Source organism: Rhea americana, unplaced genomic scaffold (assembly GCF_003343005.1).
Source record: "Rhea americana isolate MKP2758 unplaced genomic scaffold, rheAme1 scaffold_14, whole genome shotgun sequence".
Classification (NCBI taxonomy): Eukaryota; Metazoa; Chordata; class Aves; order Rheiformes; family Rheidae; genus Rhea; species Rhea americana.
This window is the reverse complement of record NW_028185483.1, coordinates 2,940,925-2,964,506: the sequence shown is the minus strand read 5'-3', so window position 1 is coordinate 2,964,506 and position 23,582 is coordinate 2,940,925. Positions and strand designations below refer to the sequence as shown.

Genomic DNA, 23,582 nt, shown 5'->3' with positions numbered 1-23,582 from the left:
CAAGACTTGCATTCACTCTAGGAATAAATCAAAACTCTATGCCCATTAAAAAAAAAAAACCAAATGCATGCACTGCTAAAGCCTATTTTTTTTCATTTCTTGCTAAACAAGAAACAAGTGGCTGATAATTAGAATTTAGTGTTTAAGTACGGAACAGATTATAAATTTATAAAGTCATTTTGCTTTCACTTACTCTGGGTTCTAAAAACAATGCTTTTGATTATATAGAACATCAGAATCCATAGCTTTTTACTTTTGTAGATATTTACTTATCAAAATATTATGTTTTAATATAACATAAAGGTTAATGGATTTAATTTAGGTTGATAGCTGAGATACTGTTTAATTTGCTGTTCAGTGAGGCATTAAAAAGTGATCCAATTCCAAGAAATACCTACAGCAACAAAATTCCAAATAAGAGGACATAATCTTGATATTTTTGTCTTGCTTAAACTTGCAGATTTAGGTCAAATATGTCAAATACCAGCATGCTCTGTAGTGAATAATAATACTGTGACAATGAGATGAGAAATGAAATTTAGATGCATTTTTTTTGAGTCAACATAGGATTTTTTTTTGTACAAGTTACTACTTAAGACTTTTAATTTGAAACATAGTTATCTGGAAAATGTGTTATTGGTATGTTTATCATAGATCAAAGCTCCTTATATAAGAGGCAAGTTTCTGGCTACTTGTTTATTAGAATTGAGAGGCCTAACAATGTCTATGGGAAGTTTTCTTCTGCAGTGTATAGATTTTTTTTTTTTTTTAATAAATCAGTATGAAAAACCTCCCTTCTCTCCTGCTTTTCCAAAGGAACTCTCTGGTTTGCTTTAAACAATTAAAATCAGTAGATCATTGTTGAGAGGTAAAAACAACATGCACATTTTTAAGTTGAAAAAGATGTGAGCAAAGTTTTTCAATTTTTTGTTAGAGCAGTAATTTGTTAAATCAGTAACTATCAAGAGTCCTAATGTATTTCTGCACTTATACAGCCTGCCAAATTGTGAAGAAAATTGATACAAGTGGGCTCTGAATTAGCAGTGCTGTGGAACAGACATTAATTTTGTAAGTCTTTCCAGGTTGGAATGATAGTTTCACGCTTTGCTTCGGTAATCAGACTAAACTGAAAAGGGCATAAACACTATTGAGGGGTGCAGTACAAAGGCATGACCTTGTTAGGACAACTCAATACAACAAAATACCCTGCATTCTTCTTTGTATTGGTATACTTTGTAAGCCATTGGCTAGTGTGTAGGGTTGCATGCTTTCTGCTAGAAAACTGTCTTTGCAAAGTCAACATTTTCTCTTGTATGATGATTGGAGACACTTCTGCCACAAGTTTTTTAAAAAAAAATTCCCTTAGTTTGCTTTGAGTAAACTTGTGTTAATTTTGGTTCTTTTATTTTTGACTTAATCTGATTTAATTCAAAGACCTTGTTGAAAGGAGTCAGAACTGTTTTTTTCCCTTGTAGCACGCTGTCTTATGGGAATTATAGTCTTTCAGCCCATAAAAGAAACTGGGCACTGATGGCAAGAAATGCACTGATTTCTGAGTTCGCTGTGAAAAGTGTATGACTGGGCGCACTGGGAAAGAGAAAGTTTTGCTTGGCAAGCCAACTGGTTAGGAAGAAAATGGTTTTATGGAACTTAAAGTTTAGGAGTCATACAGTTCAGTAAATCGGTTCATCAAAACAGATGCGAAATACACAGATTTCAGAAATGTCACTTGCTTGGTTGTAATGGGAAATACTAGCACATAACACTTAAAATTGTAGTATTTATCTCTTCTGTTCCATAGCCAAATACAGATGTTTTCAGTTACTATGCCAAAACCCACCAAAATATTATCTTTCAATCTATTTTGGGAATACAACAGTACAGGAAAATGTTTAACATTGTCATAGAACTGGGGATTCCAATTCATGCATGCATTTTGTAGCATTATACAGTGGTTGTCTGTATGTATTTAAGAGCTGCAGTACAGAAGGGAATAAACCACATGAGTCCAGTTCAATCCCTGAACAGAATAACTTGCTGGAGTTGCACAAGGTTACAGTGAGGGCCGAGGTGTTGTCAGTGGAGTTATTCCAACAGGAATAGTTTTTCTCTGCATTACCTTAGTCTTGTCCACAGCACACGTGCACATTAGCATCACTTCTGGTTTGATTTTTACAGCCATTGCTAACCTCACTGGGTAAAATCACGGCAAGATGAAGCCATGAAGCCTTCAACACTCACCAAAATTAAACGGAGAAATTTGTTTGCTAAGCACTTGAAAATCTTCAGAGGAAGGTGCTAGAGGTGCTTAAAATGAGACAAATTCACTTTTTTTCTGCAGGATCTGAAAATGCCTGTGCCCCACAAAGGGTTATTTTGGGAGCTGGTAATATATGCCTCCTGCTGCTGACCGCGGGGAACACGTTTCGCTAAGAGCTGTGAATGTTTGCTGTATTGTAAAGCAAACTGGCAGAGCAAAACTACCCTGGCACGTACAGTAGGTGTCCTCAGTCTTTCAGATTGCTGGCCTGAGCAAACTACATGCAGGATATGTGCGATTTTGAAGAGCTGTGGAAGAAGGGAAACCCTCAAGAGTTGTCTGACCTTTCAGTTTCTGTCAATAAAGGTGTGTGTTTGTGTGTGACTTTAAAAAAAAAAAAACTCACAAATTGTATCTAAAATAGAATGAGGAAAGAGGCTATTCCTATGATAACATCTGTTTTAGGAATGTGTGTTCATTGTGGTTGAGCTCATAGCAGAGATCTCAGCAGTGTCTTCCCATATCTAAAAATTTTAAGCGCTGTATTGGTAATTCTGCATCTCGAGGACAATGTAATCATGTTAGTCTGAACTTACCTTTTGTGCCCAAAATCTCAGGCTGGTTGTGGGTAGCATGATCATGAAGAAAACTCTTTAGACACAGTGGTCATCTTCCTTGGGAGAAGGAGACCCAGGAGGTGAAAGCATCAAACCATGCATGTACTGAGGGCATTTATGCCAAGGGATTGGACTAAATCTAATTGGAAGTAAACCTAAACCTGAACTGCTTGTAGCAGAGAGATCAGGAGTCTCGGCACCAGCTGCTTTAGTCTACTGTTCTCCTGTTGTGCCAAAGTACTTGTTGATGTAGACCTAGTCTAATGTTACTAAGTCTGAACCAAAGCTGGGGAAGCTTGAGCAAGATTGTGGATGAGAAACTGCTTTCTCAAGTGCTGCATGAATGTTTTGCAAAGGACAGTGAGGAAAGCATCTAAAAAGCTGGTTGTTTATTCCACCTTTCTCCTCCATGAAGTCAGTTTTCCAGTAAACAGGCTGCTGAGAGAATCACCTCTATTATTTATAGGTGGTGGGTTTTTCAATACGTGCTCTCGCCAGCAACTAGAGATATGTGAACTGACTGTGTACTGGAGTGGCTGTTTCTCCTCTGTGAACTTCAAAGATAATATGCCATTTTAAAACCAGGTTAACTAAGTAGGTCAGTATTAGAGGATGAGAACATGTGGTCTTTAAGACAGCTAAGGAAATTCTTCTTTTTGAAAGTCTGCATGTTAGAGCATTGAAGAGTTTGGCAGTGCTGGTTTAGCACAGGTCCTTTTAAAAGACTGCATGCTTTAGGACTAAGGGGATTAGAGTTGAGCACACTTTAATGAACACCTGTGAAGAGAGTGAACCTGTTTGAAGCACAGCATGTCTATTCTTTTAAATGGCTCTCCACATTTCTCCCCATGGATTACTTTAAAAGGAATACTGTGCATTTTAACTAACTAATCCAGATAAAAGAATAAACTTTCAATGCACAGAGAGACAAAACACGAGAGAGAGCAGAAGAGAAGGGTTGTGCTCTATGTGACTACGTCTTTTCTCTGTTACCGTTTTTTGTTCTTAGTCTGAATAAAAGCAAGAGCCCTTTGAATCACCTACCTGAAGCAGATATTCAGGGTGCAATTTCACTGGGATTTTTCTATGGCAATGGGATTATGCATTTTGTGGGTGTTAGTTGTACTGTCTCTGTGCTTTTTAGCTAATAGTTGTTCTGATCCCTCAGGAAATGAGAAACTTTGGGGATGTAATGACTGCATTCACTAACGGAAAAGTAATAGTATTTTTGCTGACTGATTATTTTATCACCATTAATGCTTGCTTATGATGGTAATGAAAACCTTGAAATATTCAGCTGCTAAAATGTTTTTATGATGAAGACTGAGCTGGTCTTTTACAGGACTGAATTTGTGACCTAATGGCTCTAGAAGGCTGGTACAGATGACAACAGAGGGAAAATAATGGATGACCAGAACGCAAACATGGAAGCAGGAGTGTCTGAGGCTCTTCTCGTAGCTCCGTTGTGTTCCAAAACTCTTTGGTATAAGAAACAAATAGGACCTCATTTGCTTAGGCAATGCTGCTGGAAAGATCCTTCTTCTATGCTAGAAAGGGCAGGAATAAGGGTTCATTTCCAGGATTTCTCTTTTCAATCAATGTCCTGTAACAGGGCTGTTCCTCACCCTGCCATTCATTCTTTCTGCTCTTGCTGATATACCAAAGCTTCTGCTGAAGTGGAACTGCTTCACAGATTATTTTGATTAAAATCATACATCATCCTGGCCTCCCCAAATAACTTTTTGCATGGGAGATATTCCTTCTCTTTGAGCATAACAAATGTACACAGAGATCAAATGAATACACAGATAAGAACGTGATATTTTGCACTTTGTAGCCCTTATTGCTTGGGTACCCTGATGCATTTTGCAAACATTAATTTGGCTCTGCCATCTTGAAAGGAACATTTCTGTCCCTGCTTTAAATACAGGGAGAGGAGGGAAAGTGAGGCAAAGCAACTGAAGCCTAAATAAATGAGCTGGACTGGAGTGAAAGGTTCAAGGGAGTCCGGCTACTTCAGCAGCGGATCTGTTCTGTTTTTGTGCTGCAGTGTGAAACCGTTGGGGTGTCGCATGCCTGGAAGCGCTGATGTCTCCGGTATCCTTTGTGAGAGGAATCTGTGCCGTGAAGACCAGCTCTTTTCACGGAGCTGAGTCCAGTGGGATTATTTTGTACAGAGTGGTTTAAGGGCAGATTTTCTCTTATTGCCTGGCTTCCTTAAGCTATGCAGAAGGCAGTATCCCAGATGAGACCCAGTTAATCAGACACGCAGAAACAAAAGAACAGTGTAATTCAAAAGCGTGTAAAATGAAGGGAACGAAAGTCTCATAGTCTGTGTGGAATCAGCTTAAAATGGGGTGCAAATGAGTAGGATTTAACTGAAGTACAAAAGATCCAACCTCAGAACAAATTGTCAGGTAATCTTAAAGAAATCCTCTTGGCTGTGTGTGCCAGGAATGAGGCTCTGAAAACCTGGATCACTGCTCTTTCAGAGCAAACAGGTTTTTCATCCATTATAGTTTCCCTTCATCTCACCTCAGCACATCAGATCTGAGCTACCTGTAGTGCTTTGACTGCAAAATGTCCCCTGGGATAATAAAAATGATCCCAAAGGTAATGTGAGGTTTACGTTTGTGCAGCTTTGGTGCTCCTGCAAAATAAGGAAAAAGGAGGAACTCCCCCCAAACCGTCTCTTTTGATGGTTCTAAAAGTTGTGTAAATGACCTCCAGCCCTCCAAGAAGGAGGGGGTGAGTGTGGAGTTTGAAAGATATCGGGGAAAGATGGTCGTGGATGTGATCAGTCCCACTGAAGGCCTCTTTCTTCCCGGAGGAGGAGGAACACGGTGCAGGATGCTCATGGGGCTTGACACGTCCGGCCCTGGCTCGCTGGCAGCCCGGGCGCTCGCCCTCGGTGCTGCTGGAGCTGCCTGGCCGCCCCACGCGTCCTCCTCCCGCTGTCCGAACACGGCGCGCGGGCCTGGCGCATCCGGAGCCGCAAAGGGAGACAAATTTGCACTGGTTGTGGGCAGCCAGTTCCAGCAGGTCAGCGGCAGGGAAAGAGGGATTAGTAGCCCCAAAAGGTGTTTAGCAAACTTTATCAAGACTGGGAAGCTCTTACCCTGCGTTCTGAAGTAAATCAGATTAGTATAATCATTTATTCAAGAGTTTTATTTTGTGCAAGTCTGAGGCGGTGATTATAACGAGATTTTGTAAACTGTGTTTGGGGAGCGCTGCTGAGGGGGAGCACCGTCGCAGAGCGGCCGCCTTGGGGAACGTGCGGGCAAAAAATCCTTAAGGGTCACTTATTTCAGCAGCCGGGAGAAGCCGCCTTCCCACGAGGCTGCTGTGTGTTGCAGTCAATACTGTGACTAACGGTTTTCTGAGTTTAAAAAAAAAAAAAATCTGTCTTAATCAGAGTACTGTAAAATTCAATATATGCTAATCAAATCTTTTGAGAGGTTAGTAATTATTAATGGGGAAATGCAAGAAGCGGCTGATTAGTGTAGATTTTTTGGATTTCTTTGGCCCAGCAGAGCGCACAGCTGGAAGGCTGCGTTTGAGGCATGGTGCGAGATGTTTGGGATCATCCCACCTGGCGGGGACCTCCGGTTCTCCGATGGTTGTTTTCAAACGTTGTTTTCCCAGGAAGTCTCTAAACGAGCAGGTACACAGAGAAGAGCTTGAACTTGGGACGCAGCTTAGCGCGCGTGGAGGCGAGTCCTGAGCCGCCCGGCTCGGCGCCCTCCCCGCGCGGGGCCCCGTGGCCCCGGGCCACCGCGCTTCCCCCGGGGCTCGGGAAGCCGCTTCAGCTGCTGCTTTCCAGCAGCAAACTTTGCACTGGAAAGCTGCGTAGTGGTTTAGTTTTGGACAATCATAAAACAGTTGGGGGGGAGGAGAGGGGAAAACCCTGAAGCAGCCAGGAAGTCTGTTTTGGAAAAATGTGTGTGCAGGTACCAAGCTGGGCATGGGGGGAGGGGGGAGAGCCCCCTATGCCAGCTAGGGCCCTGCAGCCGCAAATGCTTCATCTCTTTCTGGAAAATTCTGTGGAGAAGTCGAAACGATGTGTTTGGCAAGTGCTCGGGTTGTAGGTAATGCTGTTGGATTTATTGACACCATTAGAAATTGCAGGTTTTCTATGCAAGATGTTTTCTCTCCAAGATTGGATTCAACCGTGCTTGTTGTATAAGCTATTTAAATGTCTGTTGAGAGATTTTTTTTTTCTTTTTTTCTTTTTTCCGTGACTTCTCTGACATCAAGCGCCTTTCTGTTGCCGGGACGATGGAGGAGGAGCGGTGGCGGGCGCTGGGGCGCGCCGTGGCAGGGGGAGCGGGCTCCCCCGGCCAGCGACTTGCCGCGCGCCAAGTTCGCCCGCGCGCTCGGTGAGGCCGTCGCTCCCGAGCGCGAGCCGAGGTATTGCAGGCTGACCCAGACAGCGCTCGTGTGCGGCGGGGTTGTCTTGTGTGGGGTCCCCCCCCCCAAATGCAGTGATGCAATGCTAATTCAGTGCTGCTGTTCAGGACCAAATGAATGAATGCAAATATTAGGATTAAATTTTTAAATAGAAAAACTTTCTAACCAGGAAATTTTGATAATTATTCTGTCTAGGTCTCTTTAGGGAAAAATAAAATCTATCTATATAAATTATATATATATATTTATATCTCTTCTGTTTTGCTTACGGTATATTTCTCTTCTTTTCCTTGTAAATTAGATATTAAAATGCAGAAACACATTACTCATCTTACGTTGGTTCAGCTTTCCCTTAAGAGCACCTTAGTGTCTTAGAGCATCTGGTCATCCCACTTCAGTGAATCTTATGTTGCAAGTAAACAAGTCAGGATGGGTTCATGTCCCCATACAGATTATTTTGTTTAATGCTGTTTATATATAAACCTTTCTCATCCAATACACTGTTATTTGGCTGCACTGTTATTTGGCAACACATATAACAGTACTGTACAAGGAAAATATTAAATAAATACACTCTAATGTAACTTAATAAAATAATTCTCTTGGAGGTGAAGGAAGAGGCGGCAGGAGGGCACTTGGTAATACATATGTTATGCCACACGAGTGAGCAAAGGAACAGGCTTTCTGCTGTCTGTAATACTGTCACAAATGAATGCTGTTTAGTGGGTATGGTTAAGCTGTTTTGTCCTGTAAAACACGAAATAAAGGTTGATTTGAGTAGGCTGCAGAAGTTTTAGCAGCAGCCAGGTGGAAGTAGGGAGCAAGATAGTTCCTGAAAAAGTGTAGGAAGAATTCTTGTCATCTTTTATTTGGAGAAATAAGACTTGAATGAAGAAAAAGATTTGAGTCCTGCATAAATCCTCTAGACTGTACTCGTGCTGTGACTACAGGAAAAAAGCAAAGAAAAAGTGATGTAGTCTTGCTGTCATTGTGCGGTGGGTCCCTGAGTGGGTTCCCTTCTGCCGCCTTGGTCCTCTCCCTTGGTTCTCTGCTGCAGAGCTGCTGGATGTGAGGCTTCATGAACGCGAGCCCCTGCTCTTTTATGGCCCTCCACTGACCTTCATGCCCAGCAGTAGTGTGACGTCTTCAACTTGGAACTTGAAGCAGATTTGCTTGCGACTGTACCTTGAAACTCATCTCTTAATACATATATGAAGCAGGCAGGTTCTTAGTCCATGAGTAGCAGCTATTTTTGAGTTATCAGTCATAAGTTTCTCTTATCCAACATAAAATATTTTATGTTCTTGCAGTTCAAAAAGCGAAAATGAACTTGCAAGTGGTCTTGTGGACTTGCACAAAACATAATGGATTTCTCTCTGAAAGATGTATATTGCAGTTTAGCTACAAACCTTCAGGCTTGCACAGACATAGCTTTGGGGTTTATTAAAGGCTTCCTTATAGCTTGCAAACTCGCCCTTCTGATGTAAAAGTGAGCTCTGATCAGACCAGGGTCCAGCTGAAGCTGAGATATGATCTACGTGAAAAACAGGGGTTTGAGTCCAGCACCAAATGTACAGCATGTGATAGTCTGGAAGAATTAGGATCAGGTTCAGAAAACTCATTTTAGGAATAGGAAGAATAGGGAATAGGAAACTATACCCAAAGCTCACCCCAGTGCTAGCAAACAGGAGTAGCTGAGCCTCGCAGCACTCTGAAGTGCCTGCATCCTAAATAGAGCGGCTGTGCCTCCCTCCGAATCCCAGTGTTTCTCCTGAGTTCCTTCAGGCTTAGGCACAGCAAAACTGTTAGGTTGGTCAGAGATACCCTTTGAACATCAGTAAGTGTCTGTGTGCTCTTTATTAGATCTTTTTCATGCTCTTCTGGGGCCTAATTAAGGTATATGGTATTGTATGTATGGTTAATTCTCTCTCTGATTGACTAACTGCTTGTGATAGTTACGCTTTTTGTGTATGATAAACCAAACTTTCAGAAGTTATTCTGCAATCCGATGTACCCAAAACTATGTTAAGGAACTGGCTTTAGTTGCCAACAGTATAATGATGGTATTGACTTCATTTCATTAGATAGCATAAATGAGCAGCACTGTCAATGTAAGTTTGAAAAACACTTTTGAGTTCGTTTGAACTAAAACAGATACTAAGAGTCATTTCACTACAAATGACTTTACAGCTTCATTAGGTACAATTCAAGCTATTACGATTAACACATATGATCTAAGTTTCTGTCTACCTTTTATTTGCCTCCTCTGTAAGATAACTGAGCCAACTTAGACTTGGACCTCTCTGGACAAATGTATTCCTGGTGGAGGTTTGTCAAGTCTCTTGCAAAGACAAGAAATGAGTGACTGAACATTGCTGCCAGTGAGCTTTATCCTGGATACACCATTTCTTGCGCTAAGGAAAGAAGCAAAAGGTGACTTATTTAAACACCTGGAAGTCATGTCTAATCCTGATGGAAGATGCAGGTTTGTACAAGTTAGATACGCCTATCATTTAGACTTGTCTCTGACTTTAGTCCAACATCTCGTGTTTTATCTCGGCTCATATCTGAGCTCAGCAGTGAACTACCGCCAGATTTGACCAGCTTGTGCGAGGTACTTTTGTGAAGAGCCCTCATCTCTCAAATTCACTCCTCTCTAACAGACCAGCACTATAGCATCTGTTACCTTCAGTGGTTTTTTATTTTGTTTACAATTTGTCATTGGCAGAGAAGTTCTTTTGTTTTGTTAGTTAATGGTAATTTTTCTGATATACAGCGTTGATTTCTAGAAACTGAAAATAAGCCTTCAGGCTGTTAATAGGTATTTTACAAATAGAAGAAAGCAAAAACATGATTTTTAGCTGAGAGGGATTGCACTATAGCTTTAGAGAAGAATATTAGAGGAACATGATTTCGCATAGGTATTGCAACAATATACTAATTCTTTGTATGACTTCAGTGGCCTCAGCCCAAAGATAGGTGAAATTCTATACCATAATTACATTCTTTTGAAATTGCAGCTCTAAGAGACCATAGTTGCTTCCAGAGAAATGTTAAAAATGAGATGTGCATTTTTCTGTACATGCATTGCATATGTTAGCATTCAGTCATAGATTACTTCATTAACCTTTACCCTTCAGAAGCCTTGGAAAGGAAAATATTTGAAGGGTAAATAGATTGGGTAGGGGTAAGCCGAAGGCATTTCATGAAAGGTCAAAATCTATCAAGTTAGATCTCTCTTGCTCGGACAAACAGCGCCTGCTCTGTGTCACTGCATGGAAACAAATAGGTGCTGCAGGTGCTGCAGAAGCAGGCATCTGTCTTGGTGCTTATTACTCTTGTCTGTGTTCAGGTATTTCATGGTGCTCCTGAGTGATTTGTTCATTTAGATTTTTTTTATGGTGCATGAATGGAAGCTATAGTAACAACTGTATAAAACACATTCTCTTTCTCTTCCTCTCTCTCTCTGTTGTCCTTACATACATATATATATATATACACACACATATATATATACGCACGCACACACACACACACACATATATATATATATGTATAATATCTACTCTTGTATTTTAAAGACAAGTTACTTGAGCCTGAGATACCATTAGTGTCAATATCTCATCAATACACCTAATTGTGACTTAGTTGTTACTGTTTTTTTCTGTATTTTTTTTATTACATGTTTTTTGGCATCCACCTAGTGACAGTAATAGACTGAATGCAGCTAACTTCAGTCTATATTCTGGGTTCAATTTTCAAAGTGACTTCTCATGGCCAGGTTAAGCCTTTGAAATATGGGATCATAATAGAAATACTGACAGTATCTTAACAGTCTCTGTGATAGTGGGTGTTTCTCTAATGTAAACAAATGGTGTTATTGGGCTTTTTCCCCCCTCCATTCTCTCCCCCCCCCTTCTTCAGGTGGTGATTTTTATCTTGCATTAGTTACGAAACCATCATCTTTTTTGCTTAACTTGCGACAGGCGTGTTTTTTCTTCAGATTCAAAGTGGAATGAGACAAACAGGGAGAATTTATATTGTACCTGTTCCCCCCCCCCTTTTTTTGATAGCTTATGCAGAAGACTTCACTGCTGTCCAGTGCTGTTATGTACTTATGTTCAGTAAGTGTATAAATTAACACTTTCAATGTAAGCCTTAAAGTAGACAATATTTAAAGGAAGTGTCATGAAAATGTAATTAAAATGATGGTCATTTTAAGATCCTATATATCTAGGATGTTGTATTGACAGAAATTAAGCCCTTTCATAAAACAGTAACTCTAAAATACATAAGTGATGCCCGGTGACATATTTATTTAAAACTGTCACTATGGAGTACGGATTCTGAGCAGCAATTTCATGGAGAACTTGGAGGCAGGAGGAACCCTCTTCATTTTGGGTGATGGTGTTAGAGTAGTCATAAGCCAAGTGGGAAGCCTGTTTCTTCCTCCTGCCTTCTGTAGTTGGCTGGAGAAAGGCTGCTGCCAGGAAGGAGCAAGAGCAATGTGAGGCAGGAGCAGTGCTCTGCAAACAGTTCAAGGGCACTGCCTGGAGCTTCTTCCTTCAGGCTCTCTCCTGACTGTCAAAGGACTTAAACCTCCTCTTCCCTCTTGTCAAATTATTATACAGAGTGGAAGCTGCCCTTATTCACTGCAAGATATTGCTTAGCTCTCTGTGAATGCTGTGTTTTAATTGAAGTGCATCTGGGAATTCATGTGTTTTAAAGAGTATTTTCTATGAGAAAGCCTACCGCACACTGTTACTAACTGGCAGTAGTTGTGGATTCCTCCTCTTCAGCTAATTCCTTTAGCTAAAAATGCAAAATTTTGCTGCCCTGAAGGGTTATTTAGCAAGAGTTCTAATGAAATAATAGAAGCATTGCACTCTAGTGATTTCCCCCATGCAGGGAGATGTCACAGTCCATTGGTCTTTCCCAAGAACATTACATGAAATTACACCTATTTTCATTACTCTGCTCAAGTACAATATTGTTAAGTAAATATTTGCACAAAAATGTGACCATCCTAAGGTGTGAGCTGTCCCACAAGGTAAATAATTAAGGGATGTGCTTTCTCTAGTAGCAGGAACCAGTGCTTGATATAGGTTTGATCATTTCACATGTCTCTCTGGTAATCCATAACTGTCTTCTGCAATTACTTTCATCGTCCAGCCAAGCAAAGATAAAAGGTAGAACATGCTTCTTTAGCCTACTCCCAAGGAAACTCCATTATCCTTCAAAGGTCACGTGGCTGTGAAAAAGCCAGTCCGAGCAGGAAGAGGCAGCCCGCAAGGACGAGCTCAGTGTGAGCAGAAAATGAAGTTGTTAGCAGACAGCAAACTGCAGCCCTCGGTTCTTATGAATATTTGAATGAGTAACTAAAAACAGCTCACTGGACTCTAAGCAACTGTGACAGCTGAAACTGCCTGGGAAACTAGCAGTCTACAAGGACCATGATGAAAAGATCAGCAGTCACATTTCCATCTACACCACCATAAGGATATTGTAAAACGCTAGCAGATTCCTTGTCCCCAAATATTTGTTGGAAAAGGGTCTCCTTTCCCCATGAATTTTCATAAGCAAGCCACCTGCAGAATCTCTCAAGGAATTTTGAATTCATTAAAATACAATGATTTCCAACAATCTACTCAAGGCAAGAGAATAGCCATGTTTTCTAGACATTGAAATATTGATGTTGCTGTTGCTTATACTCATAGAAAATTGGCCCTAGTGAATCTTTCATGAGTATCTTTCAGCTAGTTCCACGTGGAAAGAAGGATGATGAGAACAGTTTCCCTGAAGCTAAAATGTTCTCAGTAACCTGCAAAAAAGGGAGGAAGAACAATAATAAGCAAACTAATGAAAGATTGGGCTTTATTTTATAACAATCAGAAAGATATACAGCAGTTTTGGAAAGAACAAAGCAGCTATAGTTCTTCTTTTTGAAAAGTGCGATTTGCTGTCACTGATTTTTTGTATGTATTTTATAAAGCTGTGTCTAAAAATATATTTGCTATGACCTTCCTGATTATTTGGACCACAGTTAATGTGTCCTTTTCGAGTTACCCAGCGGTATTTAGTCACATGAACATGCCTCACTCCATTGTTTTTGCTGGGACTGTTTACACAAGGGAGGGCTGCAGAATCGATGTGGTACAGTGTTTAAGATGTTGGCTTTATTATAAACCTCAAGAGTGACATCTTCCTCTCGTATTTTTTATTACAATTTCAAGATTACATGATACATCTGACTAGAAATCCAGATGAATAGTTCAGATAAAATGTAACTGGCTTGCTTCATATGAGTAACAAAGAAAGAAGTGTGCTTTTAAATAAATAAAATCTCTTTAACAAGAACTGAAATTACGTTTGTCAAATGGCACTTCATTCAGGCAGTTGCAGCATTTGGTGGCAATGACCCTGCTTTCAGTGCAACCTCAGCAGTGCTGGCGTAGAAAACTTGGAAACGTTGTGGCGTCTCCATCAGAGGAAATCTGTCTAACCTGTTCTTAAATGCTCATTGAGAGTGACGCTGGAATAATTGATCCTGCAATAACGAACCGTGACTGACTGGCAGACCGCTTGAATTCCTGCCCAGGCCTCTTTTCTGTGATTCTAGGAATTAGAACGCCGCAGTCTAGTCTTGCTGCTTGGGGGAGCAATAGCAGAGCAGACTGGGCGGCTTAGGTCTAATTCTGCCCGTTCTTTCTGTCAATGGTATCAGGGAAACACTGAAGTTTCCCAAAAAATGTAGAATAAATGGAAGTGCAGGCTACGAAGAGTCATCTACAGAGCTGGATTAAAAAATCTGCAGTTTTCTCTTTCAGATTCTGAATCCATTGTGATTTTGTGTGTTCTTTTGATCTTATTTTGATTACATCCCAAAGTTTACCTGGTTGTGATTAACTGGTGGGATTTAGTTTGCATTTTGACATAGTTACTTAATTTTGTTCTATATTGCATAAAAAAGATCTTGAAACTTCTTGTTCACATTTTTTCCTGTGCCCGTTATTTTTGTTAATACTTTATTCCTGTAAATCTGATGAAAAATATTGAGGACAAGAGAAGATGGCTTTTCAAGGAGGAGGAGAAATATTGAATAGGTTGTAGTACCTAATCCATGGATACCAGTGGGGTTGGCTAATTAATTGGTGGTATCCATTTTTTTTCAAACCACCTCAAAAATTAAAGAAAAAGTGATGATTCCAATTCTATTGGCGTCAAAGGGACAATGCTTCTATTTGGGGCCACAGCACGTTATTTGGGGCACGTAACAATGTGTAAAGGGCATTTTCGTGACTCTAGGCACCCCTGAGTAGGTACAGAAAGACTCTGTGCTTTGGAGACGCCAGTAATCTGCTCCTCTGCTCATGTGTTAATTTTGGACAGATGTCTTTGGTGATTTCAGGGTTTTCTAGTCTTGGCCATACCTTTGTAAAGCAAAGTCATTCTGAAACACCGCAGCCAAGAGGGTCAAGGAAGTTTGTAATGGAGCAGGACTTGTCTGGGATGACTGGTTTGTGATGCAGCAATACCCAAATAGGGAGCAAGCTAAACGGTTGTTGTCAAGGATGGCTGTGGTTCCTGACTCCATGGAGACTGTTACAAGCAAATGTTGTTTATCCTCTGGAGCTGAGGGCTGGGAAAACTATGGATCAGTGCGCAGGCAGGAGGCGCCAGCAGGGCATCCCAAAGACCTGATGCCCCCCCCCCCCCCCCCCCCCCCCCCCCCCCCCCCCCCGGAGGACAGACATTCCTCCTCCTCTTTAGCCCTATCTCAGAAGACCCTACTGATGGCTTCCCCTCACAGCGAGGGAGTCTGAGTTGACAGCTCCCAAGTCAGCACACGTAGCCACTAGCTGCAGCTCTGTCATGGAAGCAGTGCTTAGAGTGGTTGGAAAATGCAGGTGACTTAACAGCCAGAGATCTGCTACCCTGGCACCTTAGCGCTGCCTTGCAGAGGCCCTAGCAGGCAGAGCTGCCGTGATTCCTGTTCCACTCCTTTCTATTTCTCCTCCTTGTTGCTGACTACAAGGCTTGTTGTTGGTGAGCCCCTTTTTCTGGAGGCAGGCTCAGTGGGATCCATAGTCACCTCAGCCGCTGAGTTTACTTGTGTGCGGCAATGCAAAGAAATCTATATCATCTGGTGTGATGGTATAGGAAGATGCTGCCTTTCTGAGAGGCGTGAGTGAATGCATGGACTAATGCTCGTTGGTGGATATGGGGGAGCTACTTGGTGGCTATGTGCTCCACAAATGCATGCAAGTAGCTGAGTCTGAATTTCACAGCTGAACTTGCTCCTATCATCTTCTATTTAAAGAGATACAAATTGTCTTCCTTTTTCATATTCCTCTCACGCTTGGATCTCTTTCATGGTTAAGCATGCTTATGTTTCAGATAGCAGAGTGTCATAAGCAAAAGGATTTGCTTATTGGGCTGCCACCTGATGTTTTCAGGCCATTTAACTCTTCTTTCTACTCTACATTTGATTCAGTATTGAAAAATAAATAAATGTGAACGTGGCCCAAGTTCTGCCCTGCAGTTAGTATCTGTTAATCTCTAGAAACAGAGCCAATAAGAAGTGACAAGATTGAGTGGATGTTTCCCCCAAATCATTTGTTTCTATGTGCAAAGCAATAGCTTTCACCAAGTAATAGATATGTCTATTTTCTTTGTAGGTTTCCCAGGTGGGAATTAAAAGGAAAAAAAAAAAAAATCTAGTTCAACCTGTGATTTACTTAATGAAAATAGAACTGCTCTGAAAGTACAGTGAGTTCTAGCACTGTCATTCTGTCTGGGGCTATAAACAACCCACCTGGCCATCAATCTTGTCTTCTCTGGAAATACTACATGAAGGGTACTCATTGATCCTGGTAGTCTGAATGGTCCTGCCAGCAAAACCACTGTGGCTTTCTTGATTTTTCCAAAATTCATCCCTATTGCAAATCTGGAAAAAAACAAGCTCTCTAAAGAATCACTTGCTGAACTAATGATACAACTTTTTAAAAGATACTGGATATCATTTCTGCACCTCTATGTAAAATTATTCCTTTTGTTAAAGACCGCAGATTATTTAAGTACAGTAATTTAGTCTGGATTGGTTCTTTTATCAGTATTTACTTCATGTGGGTCACTGCCTGTCCAGAGGACTGCACCCCAAAAAGCCTGTTTTCTGAACTCTTCGCTCAGACCCAAAATGCAAAACTCTTTACAGAATAGGGAAGTTGGATACTTGGCTTTTTATTTGTTCAGCTATCTTTGAGTATCTTTTACTTTTAATGCTTTAGACAGCAAAGGAAATTCTGGTGCAATCTCAGTGCTCTCCATTGCTGGTGGTTGGCTTCCCCCAGGAGGCTGCAGGCAGCGGTGAGAAGGGACCCATGCCCCTGATCAGGGGTTTGTGCTGCTCTGCATGTTGCAGCAGCAAATTGCTCCCTAAAAATAGTCTTTCTATTTCATATTTTTCTGAGAAAGGAACTTTTTGCTATGTTTTTCCTATTTCCTCAGTAGTAAACAAAAAAACCCAACCCAGCCGTTATGCACGCAGTTACCTGGACCTGTGCCTGCAAGGGGCTGGCTCTCACGGGTGCCTTTCCTTTAACCATGAAATCCTGAAATCTTTGTGCCTTTGCTTAGTATGCTCTTTGAGATGGATGCACAGTAGCAACCTCTTCACCTACAAAGAAAACAAATAAGGGTTTGTATCCTGCTCTGTAGTGAAAAAACATTTTAGCACTTACCAGTGACTCTGGAAGTTATGTCCTCTGAGATTTTTTTGACTTTATACAAAGAAGACAAGACTTGAAAATGGATTCTTTGCCACTTTTTTTTTCTCCATAGGAGACAATAGTCTATTTTCTTTTGATAATCGTGCACTAAGTTCTGAACATTAATATGCATATTTAATAGCTAATGATGAAAGTTATTCCTCTACCTCTGTGCTTAAGGTTGGACTTTTTACATTCAGCAGAGATCATTTTTATTTTTATGGTTCCGTGCTATACTTGCCAATTTTAAGTACTTTCAGTACGCATTAGATGAGGGAGTTTCCTAGCTTCTTGTCTTTTATTCCTGTTCATAGGAGTAGTCCTTTAAAAAACAGAAATTAAATGGATTATCTGCAGGACCAGGAACATGGAGTGTACTAACTTTTTTTCACAGAAGTCAGCAACTCAAAAGTCATGCCTGTAGTAGCGTGGCTGTAACTAAACAAGACGATGCATCAAAAATCTTGTATTGTAGATCTAAACAATTTTCTCTAAACCTGAAATCAGTCTAAAATACAGAAGATATAGATCTATTAGGTGGTGAAAAAATCCATGAATGTGTTATTGGAGAACTATAGCCTGTGTGCTGTAGGTTTTTTTCTTTCCTCTTCCCCTTTCCCTCCCCAGAATTTTTAAGCAAAGTAGACAAAGACTTTTTTTTCTTTTGAGCTTTTTATAGATAAAGAGGTTATATTAAGTAAAGGACTTTATCCAAACATGTTTTTTTGCCGATTTTTAAGGACCTTTTCAGAATCCCCTGAGCCTTAGTTACAACAGTCTTCATAGACATTAAAGTGTGCAAGGTACAAACAACACACTCATTCTGTGGAAACCCCTAATATGATTAAGCCTGTGAAGGAAAATTTGGATTTGTACTCTCTTCTGAGCCTGATTTGTCATTTAAAAAGGACATTAGGTCATAATAGCATATCCTTGGAATACCAACAATATCGTACTCTTATTTGGAATGTAAATGTATGGTATTTAGGGCACTTCTATCTTTTAATGTTCCTCTGGTGGAATTACTGCATGACATTGTTATTGAAGACATTTGGGAGGGGGAAAATATTCCTTAAGAAGCTGTGCAGTGGTGAAGATTGAATAACCTGAGGCAAAACAAGGACGAAATCGGAACAAGTTCAGGTCAGGGCGATTGTTACTTGGGGAATTAACAGCAGAAAGTAAGACAGTAGTAGGGTGAAAGCAGGCTAAATACTTAAGAACTGCAGCCAGCCCATTCCAAAAATCTTGTAGAAACATGGCAGTCTTGGCAGGTTAATCAGGATTTTGCCGTGAGTGATGGAAGTTCTTATACAGGAAAGGTTTAGAAATTTATATTCTATACTGTGTTTGCACAAAAATGAAGCCAATTGAACAGTTGAATTAAAAACTGATCCAGTTAAACTGATGAGGACTTTAGTGATGGAACATTTAAATACCTTGTTCTAACAAACAGATTCAAGCTTGTTTCAATGTAATTTGGGTGCGTGTGTGCTTACAAGAGTTAGGTTGAGTTTGAAATTACTGGGCTAAATGGATGCAATCCCTTTGGTAGAGCCAGATCTTAAACACAGCAGATCTGCCAGCTTCAGCTGGAGAAAGTACACCCAATGGTTTACCTCCACTTTTTCTCTGATAAAGGTGTGTGTGCTTGTGTGTTGGGCTCCTCAGGAATGCGACAATTTGTCTGCTTTCTGTCCTCCGTATTTCTAAAGCAACTGGTTAACTGGCTCCAGTTTCAGCTCCATGCCAACCTCCTGCAGTTGGCCCCTGGCTGTGTGCTGCAGCCGCCTTCTGCGAGACCAGCTGCAGCAGGGTCGCACGTCTTTACTGGTTCCTCTCTAGCTTCAGACCTCTGCTGTGTTACAGTACGAGACAGACAGCTAGAACGAGAAAAACTTGGTAGGATAGTGTGTTACACTTTCTCTTTTCTCAAAGCTGTAGAAAGCTAACATCAGGTTCCCTTCCATGTCATGCTTTTGAGTAGGAGGTGATAACACAGACCAGCAAATTGTGTGTGCAACAAAAAGATAGGCTTGCTCATGGTCATATGTTGGATTTTGGTGGAAGCATCTGGCCATTGCCCTCATCTTAGCGACATGGGATGTTCAGAATTGTAGGAAGAAAAGACTGTCTTATTCTTTAGCATTTTCTGATAAGAAAAATAAGCTTCTTTAAAATCAGGAATCTGACCAATGCATTTATATTAAAACCCAGATACCTTCAAGCACTGAGGTGTAAGAAGTTTGGAAATGTAAGTACTTGGAATCTGCACCGTGAATAGTTCATATCAAATGTAGCATTACCAGCTGTGCAGTACAGTGGATTTTCACTCCGTGATGAGTGCTCCTTAGTGCTGCAGTAATAAAGTAAGAATATTTACATCTGGAGTGAAAGGGCTGTGATATGGTCAGTGAACCGGAGGGAGAAATTCTGTCAGTATAATCTATGCCCATCTATAAGAATTAAAGGGGGCTTTTATGCCCACTTTCAATTAAAGGGGCCGAGTTTTTGCAAAAGAAACCAACTCAGAATACACTTTAAAAACATTCAGATGTTATAGCTGCTTATATTGTGTCTCATGTAGAGGGAGAGGGCATATCAAACAGGATGTTTTATAAATTCCCAGTTTAGGATTTTTAATATTTTCATAATTTTAATATTATCAGTAATAATAGAAAAAAGTATCAGGCAAGCAAGAGAACCTGTGGCTGAAGAGTGATCCAGTATTCTTAGTACAAGATTCAGTATTACTTAGCCTGTGTTTGAGTCTGATCTTCAAAGTCTTCCTTTCAAGTGTGGAGTTCCAAGTGTGACTGTGGTACTGTTATTTATTCTATTTTTAATCCTTCCGCTCTAGCATCACACGAGTGCAAACCACAGCTTTTAAAATTGTTCCTCTTTTATCACTTATTGTACATTGATTTGTTTCTTGCTAAGGCTGCAAATCAGATATTCTATCTTTTTGAACACTGGTTTTCTGTGGGAGGACTGGAGAAGGTGAGTAAATGGCAGATTTATCCAGATTTAATTCAGGACAGCCTCCCAGTGACAGACTCTCCCGGCAGCCTCGCTGAGGACCTGCTGAAGCAGCGCTGGGCTCTGCCCGGGTAATGGTATGCCATCAAGCAGCTTGTTACAAGGTGTTTTTTGTGTTCTCCTCTAAGCAGCTGTAAATAAACGTCTTGCGACAAGACCATGTTTTTAATTCAAGAAGGCAGAGAAGGGAGGGATTCAAGCTGTTTTCTTCAGGCTGGGTTTACTGCACAACCTGCCTTAAGTGATGTACTGCTCCATGCACCCAAGAGCAGAGCAGGGCAGGCGCCTTGCCTCCTCTGCAGTTTCTTCTGGCTCGAGGTCCTCCCAGAAACCCCAAGCACCCCCTCATCTTATTCTGGCGAAGAGTAAGATACTTCACCCCACTTCTTGGAGGCCAAGCGCCCCGTAGGTAAGGTGTCGGGAGAGCTGGACTGGCGCTGAGGGAGGAGGAGACCCCGAGGGGCTCCCGTTGGCTAGCCTTTGCCAAGCGCCGTCCATGCCTGCGGGCAGTGCGGAAGACGTGGTGCCGCGAGGGAAAGGGGCCGCATCTTTCTTACCCGTTTCTTGTTCCTCAGCGCGCATTGGGATTTCTGCAGTGCCGGCATCACCGAGAAAATGTTAAGGGCTGAAAATTCAGCCAGAGCACTAGGGTGCCTTGCACTGTGATATTTCTTCCCTTCAACTTCTGCTCGCTCCTTGTCTCAAGGGAAAGGAAAGAGGCAGTTATGGGAAAAGGAAAAGCTAGGTCAAATCTACTTGGTTTATGCCAGAGCTAAATTTGGCTGTGCGAGCCCTGAAGGACAGGTGCCTGCTTCCTAGAAAACAAATGATATATTGGATTCTTATTAAAAGCAAGCACTGGCAGCAACATTCATAACACCAGCCTTTTGGCAGCAGAGCACTTAAATGCAGGACTGCTTAGCTCGCAGCTGGACTGAAGTGCTGTCCGGCCGGCTCGCGGGTGGCGGGCTCCGTGCGGGGGCCAGCCCCACGCTGTCGGTTCCTGCGTGTCCCACGTTTTAGGAAAGTAGGGATGAGGCAAGGAGTTAGTTTGTTTCTAACTATCTTTATTTCCCCTTTTTCCACTAATAGCTCTTTACATACCTTATGATGCTGATTTCCCCCAAATCCCAACCAATAAGTTGCACGTAGAAAGGCAAATAGGAGTAGCGCACTTTGCTTTTCTTCATGCCTCTCTTAGCTGAGCAGCAGCAGCTGCAGCCTACTTTCCCATCGAGGTGGCTCCTTGTACTTTGCTAGATGGTTAATTCATTCTGCTCTTTGCACATGCCCGGATGTGATCATTACTGCTAGTGCAGTTGGGGATAAAAAGAGTTAGTTGATTAGTTACTGGTCACCCGAGAACACCAAACATGTAGCTTTATATTTTATTTTGTGCTTTATATTTGCTCTACTAGCAGCGTTTTCTGTGGGGATGCATTCAGTTCCCGGCAGCGTTCCCCAGCGCCGCAGCCCATGCGCTCCTCGTGAGCGATCCCTGCTCGGACACCTCCCTTCTCCGGGCTGTGCGGGCCGCTGAGCAGCTTCGCGAGCGGCACCGCTCCTTTGAGCCCTGGAGCCCAAGAGCAGCACGCTGATATAGTGAGTCATGGAGAAAAAATCTTTCCAGTACAGGAAACGAGGAGACAAAATATCGGTTTCATTCATATTTGTCAGGAGCTGCAAGAATGGGAGGGAGGTGATAAACTTTCAGGTATTTCTAATTTGAAAAATACCTGTAGGACTTGCTCCTAGCAGACTGACATTTTACTTAACTAGCTTTAATTATACTTCACAGGAAGCTATAAAACATGGCAGAGTGATGGCAATAGGATCTCAACTGTTTCTTAAATAGATGAAAGGATGCTTCAAAGTCTGCTTGTTTGGTCCAAGCCTCTCTTTTCATCTTTGTTAATTGTGGAGAAGGCTGAGGTAGCATTAGTATGCACAGCTTGTGGATTATAATCTTTGTTAAAAGGAATCTTTTCTTAAAATGTAGATGTTCACCTTAGTTCTGCTTTCTTTGTGATGTGATATAGCTGTATGTGGGCTGGCAAGCATTCTTGAAAAATCATTGCCATAAAAACAGTAAATCAGTATTTTTAGAAATTGTTTTATTAACTGAGGGGCCCTATTTTCAGACATCTGTGTGCCCATTTTTTTCATTAAGATCTGTTATAACACAGTGTGTAATCGTATCAATTGAGAATGTTATTAGAGTTCATATAATAGTTCATTTGGAAGCAATTTTGTTCTTAACTAGTACATTTTTTTGTTTCTCTTACTGCAGTAATTCTTGAAAAATGTTTTTAGTAAAACAATTGGACTTTTGAGTTTTACATGCAGTCTAAGATAACTTTGTTTCTGATCCTTCAAGTGCGTTCATGATAATCCTAATCTTTAAAATGGGAGTGATGGGAAAACTTTCAGGTTTGGGCATCTTTTTTCTTCTTGTGGATGTGCTGAAGAAAATGGCAGGGAGTGATTAATGTGCCAAGCCTTCGTTCTTAAGACCTGAGTCAAAATGAAATAGGCATTTTTTAAAGTTGTTTCTGTAGTTGTTCCAGGAAGGACTCTTATGTTTCCATCTGAAAAACAGAAATATTTTATTTATTTTCTTTTTTAATTTTTGTAATGTAACTATACCTATGAAAAAAAAAAAAAAAGAAGTGGGAGCCAGGGAGCCAGCTGCACTGATGTACTGCAACACTGGCAGATCAGGTTGTGTGAACATATATATATATATGTATATATGAGTGTGTGTGTATGTAATATATAACAGTCTGATATGGTTGGTCGAAACACAGTATGTTAGCCACTAGCGTGATACCCGTTACGTCCAAAATGTTATTTCCAGTGTCCAAAATGAACAAAAATGTGTGAATTTGAGTTTGGTCATTTTTAGAGGTTAGAGTACCGTGTGGCAAGTAACTAGCTTATCGTTATGATGCTGTTAAAGTCACTTAATATCAGATATACCTTTTGAAAATCAATGTAAAATTTGTAATTGGAAATGTTTTGCAGCTCACTTCTTTGAAGGTGTGTTTGGCTGTACCTTACCGCTCTATCGGAGAACCTTCCACGCCTGCTTACAGCTTAGAATGAGCTTGGTGAGATACCCGGGGTATGAGAGCACATTTTGTCCCATGTTGTCCCTGCAATAAGCATCTGAAAGCAGCCCGAGCGGCATCATCAGAAAAGAAGTAAAATTAAAAAACTGAGAGAGAGAAGAATAAACTCAGTCATTACACCACAGACACAAAAATTTCACAACCAGACCTAACCAAAGGCTGCCTGGGACTGTAGCATTCTGCACGTGATAGGGCATTTCAGTTCTTCTGTATTACAAATGAAAACTAGAAAAGTGGTGAAGGCTGGGCTGTGTTTGCTAGTAAGATAATTTTTGAAACAAAGCTAACAAAGCTTTCAGAACCTCTACCATTTTTTTCTTTTTTCTTTTTTTCTTTTCTTTTTCTTTTTTCTTTTTTT

General features: G+C 41.1%; 1 long non-coding RNA gene across 1 annotated transcript in view; it reads left to right on the top strand.

Annotated features, from left to right (window-relative positions):
• The window catches only part of LOC146599388 (uncharacterized), a 35,873-nt gene that overhangs the window by 1,459 nt on the left and 10,832 nt on the right, over window positions 1-23,582 (top strand). Inside the window, exons 2-4 of the long non-coding RNA XR_014895012.1 lie at window positions 996-1,068; window positions 2,342-5,919; window positions 6,411-6,541. This is a non-coding gene — a long non-coding RNA (uncharacterized LOC146599388). The remainder of the gene's footprint in view (window positions 1-995; window positions 1,069-2,341; window positions 5,920-6,410; window positions 6,542-23,582) is intronic.